Here is a 13156-nt window from a genome sequence, read left to right as displayed (position 1 = left end):
AGTATAGATGAATTATTTAATGAATAACAGCAAGGAAAAATATTGGGTTGTCTCCCAACAAGCGCTTTTCTTTAAAGCCTTTTAGCTAGGCATTGATAATTTTAATGATGCTCACATGAAAGACAAGAATTGAAGCGCAAAGAGAGCATCATGAAACACATCTAAGTCTAGCATACTTCCTATGCATAGGCATATAATAAGCAAAAAAATTGCAAGGCAAGCAAAAACTAGCATATGCAAGGAAGAAGAAAGGGACGATAGCAATCTCAACATGACGAGAGGTAATTTAGTAACATGAAAATTTCTACAACCATATTTTCCTCTCTCATAATAATTACATGTAGGATCATAAGAAAATTCAAAAATATAGCTATCACAAAACATATTATTAGCACGATCCACATGTATGCAAAGTTGACACTCTTCTAAAATAGTGGGATTAACATTAGCTAAAGTCATGACCTCTCCAAAGCCACTTTTATCAAAAATATCATAAGATTGAACATACTCCAACTATGTGGGATCTAAAGTTGACACTCTTCCAATCCCACTTTCAATATTATTGCAAACACTATTATCAATCTCATATTCATCATGGGGCTTAAATAAATTTTCAAGAGTATAAGAAGAATCACCCCAATCATGATCATTGTAACAAGTAGTAGACATAGCAAAACTAGCATCCCCAAGCTTAGGGTTTTGCATATTATTAGCACAATTGACATCAAGATAATTTATAGTAAAATCATTGCAATCATGCTTTTTATTCAAGGAGCTATCGTGAATCTCTTCATAAATTTCTTCATCACAATTTTCAGATTCACGAATTTCAAGCAAAAACGCATAAAGATAATCTAGTGCACTCAACTCACTAGCAATTGGTTCATCATAATCGGATCTCTTGAAGAGATTAGCAAGTGGATGAGGATCCATAAATTTTTAGCAAGCGAAGATCCAAGCAAAAAGAAGGTACATGGTAACACAAGATCGAACGGAAGGAGGGCAAAGAAAAGGCAAAGGTGAAGTGGGGGAGAGAAAAATGAGAGGCAAATGGCAAATAATGTAATGCAAGGGAGATGAGTTTGTGATGGGTACTTGGTCTGTCTTGACTTGAGCGAAGACCTCCCCAGCAACGGCGCCAGAAATCCTTCTTGCTACGTCTTGAGCTTGTGTTGTTTTCCTTGAAGAGGAAAGGGTGATGCAGCAATAGTAGTGTAAGTATTTCCCTCAGTTTTTGAGAACCAAGGTATCAATCCAGTAGGAGGCTCCTCAAAAGTCCCACGCACCTACACAAACAAACAAGAACCTCACAACCAACGCAATAAAGGGGTTGTCAATCCCTTCACGGCCACTTGCAAAAGTGAGATCTGATAGAGATAATATGATAAGATAGATATTTTTGGTATTTTTATAATATAAATTGGAAAGTAAAAGATGCAAATAAAAGTAGATGGAAAACTTATATGATAAAAGATAGACCCGGGGGCCATAGGTTTGACTAGTGGCTTCCCTGAAGATAGCATAAGTATTACGGTGGGTGAACAAATTACTGTCGAGCAATTGATAGAAAAGCGCATAGTTATGAGATTATCTAGGCATGATCATGTATATAGGCATCATGTCCGTGACAAGTAGATCGAAACGATTCTGTATCTACTACTATTACTCCACACATTGTCTGACTCCTGCCTGCATCTAGAGTATTAAGTTCATAAGAACAGAGTAACGCATTAAGAAAGATGACATGATGTAGAGGGATAAACTCATGCAATATGATATAAACCCCATCTTTTTATCCTCGATGGCAACAATACAATATGTGCCTTGCTGCCCCTGCTGTCACTGGGAAAGGACACTGCAAGATTGAACCCAAAGCTAAGCACTTCTCCCATTGCAAGAAAGATCAATCTAGTAGGCCAAACCAAACTGATAATTCGAAGAGACTTGCAAAGATAACCAATCATACATAAAAGAATTCAGAGGAGAGTCAAATATTTCTCATAGATAAACTTGATCATAAACCCACAATTCATCGGATCTCGACAAACACACCGCAAAAAGAGTTACATCGAATAGATCTCCAAGAAGATCAAGGAGAACTTTGTATTGAGATTCAAAGAGAGAGAAGAAGCCATCTAGCTAATAACTATGGACCCGAAGGTATGTGGTAAACTACTCATAACTCATAGGAGAGGCCTTGGAGATGATGTAGATGCCCTCCGTGGTCGATTCCCCCTCCGATGGAGTGTCGGCAAAGCCTCCAAGATGGGATCTCGCGGATACAAAAGGTTGCGGCGGTGGAAATAGTTTTTCGTGGTGCTCCTACGTTTTTGGGATACGTGGATATATATAGGAGGAAGAAGTAGGTCGGTGGACGCTCAAGGGGCCCACGATGGTGGAGGGCGCGCCGGGCACCCTCGTGGCCGCCTCCTCTGTTGCTTGACGTCCACTCCAAGTCCCCTGGATTGCATCTGTTCCAAAAAGATCGCTCCTGAAGGTTTCATTCCGTTTGGACTCCGTTTGATATTCCTTTTCTTCGAAACACTGAAATAGGCAAAAAAAAACAGCAATTCAGGTTGGGCCTCCGGTTAGTAGGTTAGTCCCAAAATGACATAGAAGTGTAAAGTAAAGCCCATAAAAATCCAAAACGGGTAATATAATAGCATGGAACAATCAAAAATTATAGATACGTTGGAGACGTATCACCCACCGCCAGGGCTTCACAAGAAGGACCCTTGCGAGGACCTCACCTCGCGAGGTGTGCGTCATCAGGTGTATCGAGAGCCTCACAAGCTAGCTTCCCAATGCCGTCTACCGAGGCCCCTCATGGACGCGTGCAAATCAAGGATCAGGCAGCGGAACTGCATGGCCATGCGTCTTCACGTGGGTGACGTGTGTGGCGACGAGCAGATCCGGAGGGGCGCCAATAGGCGTGGATGAGGAGGATTTCCTATTTTGTGCTAGGGGAGCAAGGACAGCACGCCAGTTCCCAAAACAGACCGAAAGGTTACCTGTTCGGTGCAAAAAGACCAGGACAGCGAGCTTGCCAGGACGGAAGTCATCATCGAGCCCACTGACGCGTCATGGTAGGAGGCTTTTGCAGGCGAAGACCACCTTTAGTCAGGATAAGCTGCAGCCCTGTCCCCCTTCAAAATTGGCCGCTGCGGTAACCCTTCCCGCCTTGTGCTTTCAGGGGAAGAGGACCAAGGCTAGTATAAGTAAGGGTGGGGTGCCGTCGTTGAGATGGATCCCATCCTCCTGAGGCCGCTCACTTTCCCCTGTACACTCGTGTTCATCCTCTCTCACAAGACAGTCCAACCACAAAGTAGGAGTAGGGTCTTACACCGCAAGGTGACCCGAACCTGGGTAATTGTTGTGTCCATTGTTCATCTTTCCTCTCGCTCGAGCACGTCGGAGCATCATCATGAGGTTGTGGGCCGCGAGGTAGGGCTTAGTGAAGGCAGTGAGCACACCCCAGAGTTCGAACCTTTCGTCGGTCCTTGGAGCCCCGATTTCGGTAGTTTCTCAAACATCACCTGTAACACGGTGATCATAACGACAACTTACAGGCTCATCGGAAAGTTTGGCAAGGGACTAGACAGCTCAAGAGTGGGATTTTCTCCTCCGACGATGGAGAGATATTCTCAAGGCCCTCTAGGTGTGACGGCATACGTCATCGTCTGGCTAGACACAGGTAACTACATCACGGGGATGTCGGAAGGCAATAACAAGAAAGAATAACAAAATCGTTAAGGAGGATTTTGGTATAGTTAGCATAGTGATGACTCAGGACGATACCAGTGCATACCGGGTTTCGTGAAGTATCATGAAGCAAAAAGAATATCACATGATAACCATAGTTTGATTCGAATATCATTAGTGTGCTCATAGGGATTGATATGGTCGTCCATAGTCCCGTTATCGGTCATTGAACGAAGGGTTTTCATTCATGTCTATGAGTTACCGAACCTACGGGGTCACAAGCTTAAGGCAATCACAATCTACTAAGTGTTTGTAGGACGCGAGTGATGAGAATATACTTGTGGAATTGTTTCATTAATACTCAGAATAGCTCTGAGAGGATCCGAAAGCGTTTCGGGGTCACCGGAAGGGTTTTGGTGAATATCGTGTAATACCGGGTATTACCGATAAATAATATATATGTGTAAAATGTTTTCGGTGATGTTAAATTATATATAAAGTATTTTGAATTATTTTATGTGTCATTTTATATCAACGGTCCTTAAAAGGCCAAGAGGTGGAAGGCAACTTGGGCCACAAGGGCCCAAGTGGGGTAGGCGCCCCTTCCTTAAGGAAGGAGGCCGAATAGGAGTGGGAGGGTCCAACTCCTCCTCCCCTTTGGTCGGTGCCCCAAGGAGTCTTCCCTCCTTGGTGGCACCCCTCCCTCTCCCCTCTAACCTATATATACTTGAGGATTCGTACTCTTTTGATATAAAATTTTTGGAGCCTCCTCTAGTTCTTCTAGTTCTAGTTCTAGTTGGTCCTAGCTAACTAATTAGAGCTAGGATAATCCTCTTGTCCTCATAATTAGAAGCCCCGTGTGGTTCTAGTCTCCTTCCTCTAATTCTCCAGCGATGATTAGCTCTGGATGGTGAAGCGCTGCCAGATCGTGAAGGCTACATGCTTGCAACCAATTAGAGAGGTCGTGCTTTCGGTCTTCGGTTCGAGGGACTGTTCATGGGTGGTACAAGGGGTTGTTCATCGATGGTTCGAGGGACTCCAAGTATGATCTACACCAACATGTTCTTCTTCCACTGTGTCGGATATTGGGTTCTGGCAAAACCCTTAAGGTTCGAACACTAGGGTGCGCACGAAGATCTCTCCCTACCGAAACACGCCCTCAGCCTCGCCGCAATTTCTAAGCTAGCTCGATGAACAACACAAGAGACACGATATTTATACAGGTTCGGGCCACCGTTGTGGTGTAATACCCTACTCCTGTGTGTGGTGTGGTAGATTGCCTCTTGGGCTGATGATGAACAGTACAGGGGAAGAACAGCCTCGCGAGGAGAGGTGTTCTTGTGCTTGGTGGTGTGGTGTTCTCCTTAGGAAGGATCCGATCCCCCTCTACTGTGGTGGCTAGCTCTATTTATAGAGGCCTGGTCCTCTTCCCAAATATTGAGCGGGAAGGGATCCAACAACGGCCATTTTGAAAGGGGACGGCTAGTACAAGCTATCCTGACTAATGGTGGTCTTCGCCTGCCAAAGGTGCTGGTGATGAGCTCCATGGTGACCTCCGTCCTGCCGTCCTGCTGGTCTCAGTCTCGTTGCACCGATATGGAAACCTTTGCCTGATGCCTCGGTACTCCGTGCCTGTGCTCGCCCCCTTTGCACCAAAGAGGAAATGGGGACACTGTGCGGGCTGGCGCCCGCCTGGAGCCCGCCTGGTCTTGATCGTCATGGCTTGCGTCATGGGAACCTCGCGAGGTACCCCTTGCCTTGATCTCTCCGCCTCATCGCGAGCCTGCCTGGCTAGGCCGCCCCTGAGGAGGCCCTGCGTCGTCTACCCCGCGAGGCTTGGCCCCTCGCAAGGGTCTTGAGTGTTTGGTTGATGAAGACCGGCCATATTGGGCCACTGGTTGAGCCACACCGCAGGCCGCAGGCAGGCATGTCTGGTGACCCCCGTTCCTAGAACGCCGACAGTAGCCCCCGGGCCCAAGGCACGCTCGGACTTGGCATAGCAGCGAAGCCAAAGGGCAAGTGTGGAGCGTCGTGGGCCCCAATGGCCTGCGGCCTTGGTTGCCGCGTGGCGACTGATTGGACGTGGGCGTCTCCGCTTCCCCACGCTGCCTCGGCAACTATCTGACTTGACGAGTCCCTGCTGCATACAAAAAGAGTCATCATTACCTGTGATCGTGGAGGTCGAGGGTTAGCCTTCCTTGGGCTATAAATACGGAGGGGCGAGAGCCCCCGTTGTCCATCTCTTCTTGCTCCGCCTGCTTCTTCTCCCTTGCTCCACCTCCATCCTCAAGGCCAATGGCACCGATCCACAAATTCTCGACTGAAGAGAAATGGAAGGCTCCCCAAGAGGGACTTGAGCCGCTCCCGCCGAAGAAACGGCCGGTCCCACACTGCCGCAATGAGGTTGCAAGGCTGGAGATGACGAGGCCTGCCACCTCCTGGGTTTCCGCTACCCCTGTACGCCCAAGCCAAGGGCTCCGGAGAAAGGGATGGCAAGCAACATTGCTCGTGCCGCAGGCGAGGTCGACGAGCTGTGGCGGCGCACGCCGTCGCTACTGGAGTCCACCCCGCGGACTCCTCTCGTGAGCTGGTGCTGCACGCGGCAATGCCTCCAAGCACCTGGATCTACTTCCCTTCGTTCTTCGCCACCAAGATGCCGCCGAGGGGGCCTCTCGAGCTTTGGTTGCAGCACGCCGATTGTGGCGCTCCGGCGATCGGAGCGGAGGTTGAAGTCGTTGCCCCAGGCAAGGTCTTCATGACCCGAGGTTGGGGCGAGGTCGCCCGAGTCTGCCAAACGGGGGGCGCCCTCGTGATTCATTTTGAATACGATGGCGCCTCCTTGTTGTCATTCAAAGTCTTCGACGCAGAAGGCCGCCACCTGGAGTGCTATCCCAGAGGAGGCAGTCGGGACATCGACGTGGCAGGGGCCAGGCCTGCCGTTCGCTCCCCCAATGGCTCCTACGGCTACAGTGGCGATGCTTGGGAGTCCAGCGACTCTCCCAAGCTCTTCGTGACTCTAGAGACGAGCGACGATAGCTATGTGCCCCCCAAGCTCGCGTCATGCTCGGAGCAAGGCGGCTGCACCAGGCCATCGCCACAGCTGATCTGGATGGGGTTGGCACCGGCCTCCCGTGGCCCCCTTTTGATGATGGTGTCGGCCATGGGGGCGCGGGTAGTTAGGGCTCCTTAGGATTCTCGTCTTCTATTCCCTGTGAGGAATCGAGAAAACACCCCGTGGGGGCATGTAAAGGGTCCACGGTGCCTTTTGTTGATGTGATCCTTATTATGAAACTGTGCGAATGCTTGTCCTGTCCCAGCTTGGTTCCCCCTTTCTAACCTCATGATGACTTGGTACTCTATGCTGACAGGTCCCGGTCCCCAGGCAGGCTTCAGCCGTCACTGGTATGCCAGGTCGAGATACCGTGGTCAAGGCCAGGAGGTGAGCGGCCCGAGGTCCAGTAAGAGCCCCTCGGGCGCGATGCTCGGGAGGTCCCCTTTAGCGCGCAAGCAGCCGCCGAGAGGCGAGAAAGGAAGGCAACATTGCCGTCATAGAGCTGCAGCAAGTGAGCATCTCATGCTTGTAACGATTAGTTGTCCCAGGCGTGGAACTTATCTTGGTAATCTGGAGTCGTTCCTTCGTGCCGCACCAGATTTTTGCATTGGCAGCTGGGATGTAGCTGGGTTAGGCCATCGCGAGCTTCCCCCTTGTAACGCCCCGGATGTAACTTTCCATAATTGTAACTCCAACTCTTGCCATTTCCGGCTATGTGATATGTTATTTCCTCCATGGTTGGGTTTTTGTCTTTTGTTTTGCATTTTGTTCATGTCATGCATCTCATCTCATAGCATCATGCACATTGCATCTGCATGTTTTCATAAAGCTTGCACCCGTTAGTAGTTTCCGTGTTCCCCTTGCCTTTGTTGACCGTTCCGAGACCAACATTGTTCTTCATTTTCCCTCTTGCCTAAACCGGAGTCTCTCTATAAAGTGCACAAACCCCCTCATGTGCGTGTCCGAAACCTTACCCGAACCCGACCCGGGCAGTCACGACCGATTGGTCCGGATCATCCCCAAACGTCCCTAAAATATCTCCGTTTTCTTTGTTCGGTCTCCCTTGCCTATTTATCCGGAACCGTCCGATTTAATCGGAGGGACCAAATACCCCTACCCAAAAATCTACTTGCTATATAAAGACCCTAAAACCTAGGGAGCTGTCCTATCCGTCCCATCGCAGCGCCGCCACTCCACCAAAAATCCTCATCGGGATCCTCCCAGATCCATCCCCACCAGCAGCAGCCTCCGACCACCTCGCTCGTTTTCAGCTATGTACCAACCACAGCCGCGCCGCTCCTCCTCACTTTCAGCACCGCCCGCATGCCCCTGCCTCCTGCCGCTGCAGCTCCAGCCGAGCTCTCCTCATGCCCTGCAGCCATGGCGCCTGAGGCCTCCTGTCTCCTTGTTGCCAGATCCCCGCCTCCCCTCCATCCTCCTCGTCGCCCGCGCCTTCCTCCGTTCTCATGCCCGAGCGGGAGCATCCCGTGCAGCAGCGAACGACGCCTGGCCCCGCCACATCTCCGCGCTGCCGGCAAGCTTCGTCCAAGATGAGCGACGCCGCTCCCTTCTTCTCCTTCCCGGTGCTCCCCGTTCCTCTTGATCTCTCTCATCCCTCTCTCTCTCTCTCTGTTGTTCAGCAGGAGCTCCTGCAAGATGTCAGGAACGAGACCCCATTTCTGCTTCGACCAAATCACGCCTCCATCCTCGACGTTGGTCGTACACTGCCGTTCTCCACCAGATCCGGCCGGCCTCCGCCGCCCTTGCCCGTTCATGGCCGGATCCCGCCAGTAGGGCCCCGTCCCCGCCGATGGCGCCCCTCCTGTTCGTTGGTCGTCGTCCTTGCGCCGCTGCCAGGATCCGCCGTCCCCGCTCCTCCTGGCCTCCTCCGCGCTCGATTTCGCCGTTCCCGAGCCCCCTGCTGCCATGGACGCCAAGCCAGAGCATTGTCGATGTTGCCTGCTACCTCCTGTGCGAGGGAGACGAGCCCCTCGCCCGGTTCGCTTGCCCGTTGACCACGCCTCACGATCCCGCGACTGGGCCGCGCCTCGCCTCAGCATCTCCACCGACCTGGGCCTTTGCCCATGGTGAGAACCCCAGCTCAGCACCCAGCAGATTTTGGCCTGATCTATTTTTTTTACAGATCTGCGATTTTGCCAATTATCTAGAGGACTGCAGTTTGACAGAAAAACCCTCAAACATCATGCATATAATAACTCTTTAACAGTGCAACATATGTAAATAATTTATACATGTGAAATGCTTAGAATTTCATCTAGTTTCATAATATGCTGCTTGCATCCATGTTTAAAATGTTTAAAATGCTGTTTGTTTAAATTTGCTAATATGCCATGTTAAAATGATTTATTTCATAACTAAATAACCGTAGCTCCAAATTTAATAAACTTTATATGTAAATGGGGTGGAAAAATGCCTAGTTTAACATGGTGCACTTTATTTTCCTGTTTAACAACAATAAAATATGTTTTAGGGCAGAACAGTACCAAATTTGAAATATGGACATGAGGATTTTCCGGAATTGTTGTTTGTGTTTCCGACCTCATTTAAACTTGCCTAAATAGGTAGTTTAATTATGCTTCACCCCTTGCCATGTTTAATAACATGTACTTTTGTTGTGTTCCTAAACGAGAGAGAACTAAATAATTGATGTGGTGTTTCGTCAATATGCAACTCGTTGCATATTGAGCTCCACTTAACTTGTAGTGTTGTTTGTGCATATTGTCATACCATGCCTCATTAAACCGGACATGCATCATACTTGTTTGTGCATCATGACATGTTTATGCTTGTGTGTTTACCATGTTGTTTGCTTCTTTCCGGTTTGCTTCTCTCGTTAGCTTCAGTTTCGTTTCGGAGTTGTGAGGATTCGTTCGACTACGTCCGTTTGTCTTCTTCATGGACTCGTTCTTCCTCCTTGCAGGATTTCAGGCAAGATGACCATTACCCTCGATATCACTTCTATCTTTGCTTGATAGTTGCTCCATTCTATCGCTATGCTGTGCTACCTATCACTTGTTTAACATGCCTCCCATATTGCCATGTCAGCCTCTAACCTTTTCACCCTTCCTAGCAAACCATTGTTTGGCTATGTTACCGCTTTGCTTAGACCCTCTTATAGCGTTGTTAGTTGCAGGTGAAGTTGAAGATTGCTCCATGATGGACAGGATTATGTTGGGATATCACAATATCTCTTATTTAATTAATGCATCTATATACTTGGTAAAGGGTGCAAGGCTCGGCCTTATGCCTGGTGTTTTGTTCCACTCTTGCCACCCTAGTTTCTGTCATACCGGTGTTATGTTCCTTGATTTTGCGTTCCTCACGCGGTTGGGTGATTTATGGGACCCCCTTGACAGTTCGCTTTGAATAAAACTCCTCCAGCAAGGCCCAACCTTGGTTTTAACATTTGCCACCTAAGCCTTTTTCCCTTGGGTTCTGCAGACTCAAGGGTCATCTTTATTTAACCCCTTGGGCCAGTGCTCCTCCGGATGCTGGTCCAAACCGAGCGATGTCCGGCGCCCCCTGGGCAACCAGGGTCTATGCCAACCCGACGTCTGGCTCATCCGGTGTGCCCTGAGAACGAGATACGTGCGACTCCTATCGGGATTTGTCGGCACATCGGGCGGCTTTGCTGGTCTTGTTTTACCATTGTCGAAATGTCTTGTAAACCGGGATTCCAAGACTGATCGGGTCTTCCTAGGAGAAGGAATATCCTTCGTTGACCATGAGAGCTTGTGATGGGCTAAGTTGGGACACCCCTGTAGGGTATAAACTTTCGAGAGCCATGCCCGCGGTTATGTGGCAGATGGGAATTTGTTAATATCCGGTTGTAGAGAACTTGACACTTGACTTAATTAAAATGCATCAACCGCGTGTGTAGCCGTGACGGTCTCTTTTCGGCGGAGTCCGGGAAGTGAACGCGGTCTTTGGGTTATGTTTGGACGTAAGTAGTTTCAGGATCACTTCTTGATCACTTCTAGTGTTTCGACCATTCCATTGTTTCTCTTCTTGCTCTTACTTGCGTATGTTAGCCACCATATTTGCTTAGTGCTTGCTGCAACTCCACCTCGTTACCACTTCCTACCCATAAGCTTAAATAGTCTTGATCTCGCGGGCTTTGAGATTGCTGAGTCCTCATGACTCACCAGATACTATCACAACAGTCGAAGGTGCCGATGATACCAGTGCAGGTGATGCAACCGAGCTCAGATGGGAGCTCAACGAAGATCTTGGTTGTTGCTATGTTTCGTTTCATGTTGATCAGTAGTGGAGCCCAGTTGGGATGATCGGGGATCTAGCAGTTGGGTTATCTTCTTTTCTTTTGGCTTCGTCTGTAGTCGGACTATGTGTGTACTCCGAATGATGTATGAATTATATGTTCGTTGTGTGAAGTGGCGATTGTAAGCCAACTCTTTATCCCAGTCTTGTTCATTACATGGGATTGTGGGAAGATGACCCTTCTTGCGACAAAACCACAATGCGGTTATGCCTCTAAGTCGTGCTTCGACACGTGGGAGATATAGCCGCATCGTGGGTGTTACACCCCTTCTCCCCGTACTCTCCTTCGTGCTCTGCATCCTCAGGTCCCGGCCCTCGAGCGAGCTCAGCCGCCACTGGTATGCCAGGTCGTGTTGTCGTGGTCAAGGCTAGGGGTGAGGGCTAGAGAGCCAGTAAGAGCTCCTGAGTCGCGATGCTCAGGAGCCCCCCTTTTAACGCGCAAGTGGATCGCGTGGGAAAGAGAGAGAGAGAGAGAGAGAGAGAGAGAGAGAGAGAGAGAGAGAGAGAGAGAGAGAGCTCGTGATGCCGCCCGCCGTAGACCTCGGGAGGTTCCTGTAAACTAACACGAGAAAAGCACGGGTTGCCATTGTGATTGCCGGTCGGCCATTGGTTGCTCCGAGAGAGGGGTGAGGGCACTGAGGGCCTGGTGAGGTGACGCGTGCGGGGCTGCCGCGGGCCAGAGCTCGACCACTTAGGTTTGTCTTTGTTGCAGGGACGGACCCATGCGCAAGCGCCGTGCCAGCGTGGGCAGCTCCCGTGGTAGATGTCAATCGAACAGGCGATAATCACAGGAAGGTTAAGCATGAAAGGCAAATCAGCTTAGGTAAATGCAGGAGGGATACATGCCACTGGGTCAGGCCCGAGCGGCTTGGGGATGATGCAGCCCAAGGGGCACCCCCAGCAAGGTAAACTAAAGACATAAGCAAACGGGGTACATGCCGCAGGGACGGACCCATGCGGCCTGGGAATGATGCAGCCCTGAGGGCGCTCCCAGCTGAAATGAACTTGGAAGATGTCACCTAGTACCATTGTAGAAGGGGTGTTGGAGTAGCTAAAGATGCCCGGTGAAGAGGCCGACCCTCACGAGCCACCGGAGCCTTAAGCCTCGGGAGGCTCTGGGGATCCAGGCAGTTCCTTGAGGATCATCTCCATCTCCACTAGGATCGTGTGATGCCTGGACTCCTGAGCCGCCAGAATGCTCCGAGGGTGACGCCGGAAGGTGGCAGCCGCATTCGGCAGGACGAAAGGCATGCGAATGTAGCTGTGTGGCAGGCCCTCGCAGCACCCCACGCGCGAAGGCCAGAGGCGCTCCAGAGATGCAGCTCGGTTGAGCCCAGGGACGTTGATGCAGACGCGCAGCCCACCATCCTCGCCTGGATGGGGGGCCACGCCAGGCAAGTGGCGGTCGCCGTGCATGGCTCTTGCTTCCTGAAGCTCCTAAGTGGCCTTGGTGATGAACTCCTGAACGTTGGGCTTTCCACGCCCTGAAACCTCTTGAGGGAAACGTGTCACGAAGCACGCCTCCAATTGGTGCCCGAGAGCCTCCCTCATGATGTTGGAAAAGTGCAAGGCCCTCCAGAAGAGAGCCCCCGAGCCCTGCCCGAGGAGGGCGCCGGACGCGCCTTCCTATGTGATGGAGGGAGGCGCCCCTTGCACGTGTGCTGACCCTAACGCAGCACCTCCTGAGATGCCAACCTCTTGAGGCATTGAGCTGAGCGGTGTCTTCTTCTTGGGGACTACCTCAGGAGGATTCTCGCCCCTGCTGTCTGGGTCCTTGATTGATGCAGCTTGGAAGGCGCGCTCGAGGGAGCACACCGCATCTCTCTCTTTGTAGGAGACCGTGATGATCCCGCCGCTTCCTGGCATCTTGAGGACGTTGTAGCCATGGCGTGTCACCACCATGAACTTGGCCAAGGCTGGATACCCGAGGATGGCATTGTACGGCAGGTGGATGTGGGCGACGTTGAAGTTGATGAGCTCGGTGCAGTAGTTGCCGCGCTGGCCGAAGGTGACAGGGAGGCAGACCTGCCCTATCGGGTGGTGGAACCGTCGGTCACTCCTGAGAAAGGCTTGGTTGGCTGGAGCTGATTGTATGGCACTTGA

The sequence above is a fragment of the Triticum dicoccoides genome, chromosome 4B (assembly GCF_002162155.2).
Source record: "Triticum dicoccoides isolate Atlit2015 ecotype Zavitan chromosome 4B, WEW_v2.0, whole genome shotgun sequence".
NCBI lineage: Eukaryota > Viridiplantae > Streptophyta > Magnoliopsida > Poales > Poaceae > Triticum > Triticum dicoccoides.
Note: the sequence above shows the minus strand (reverse complement) of the source record.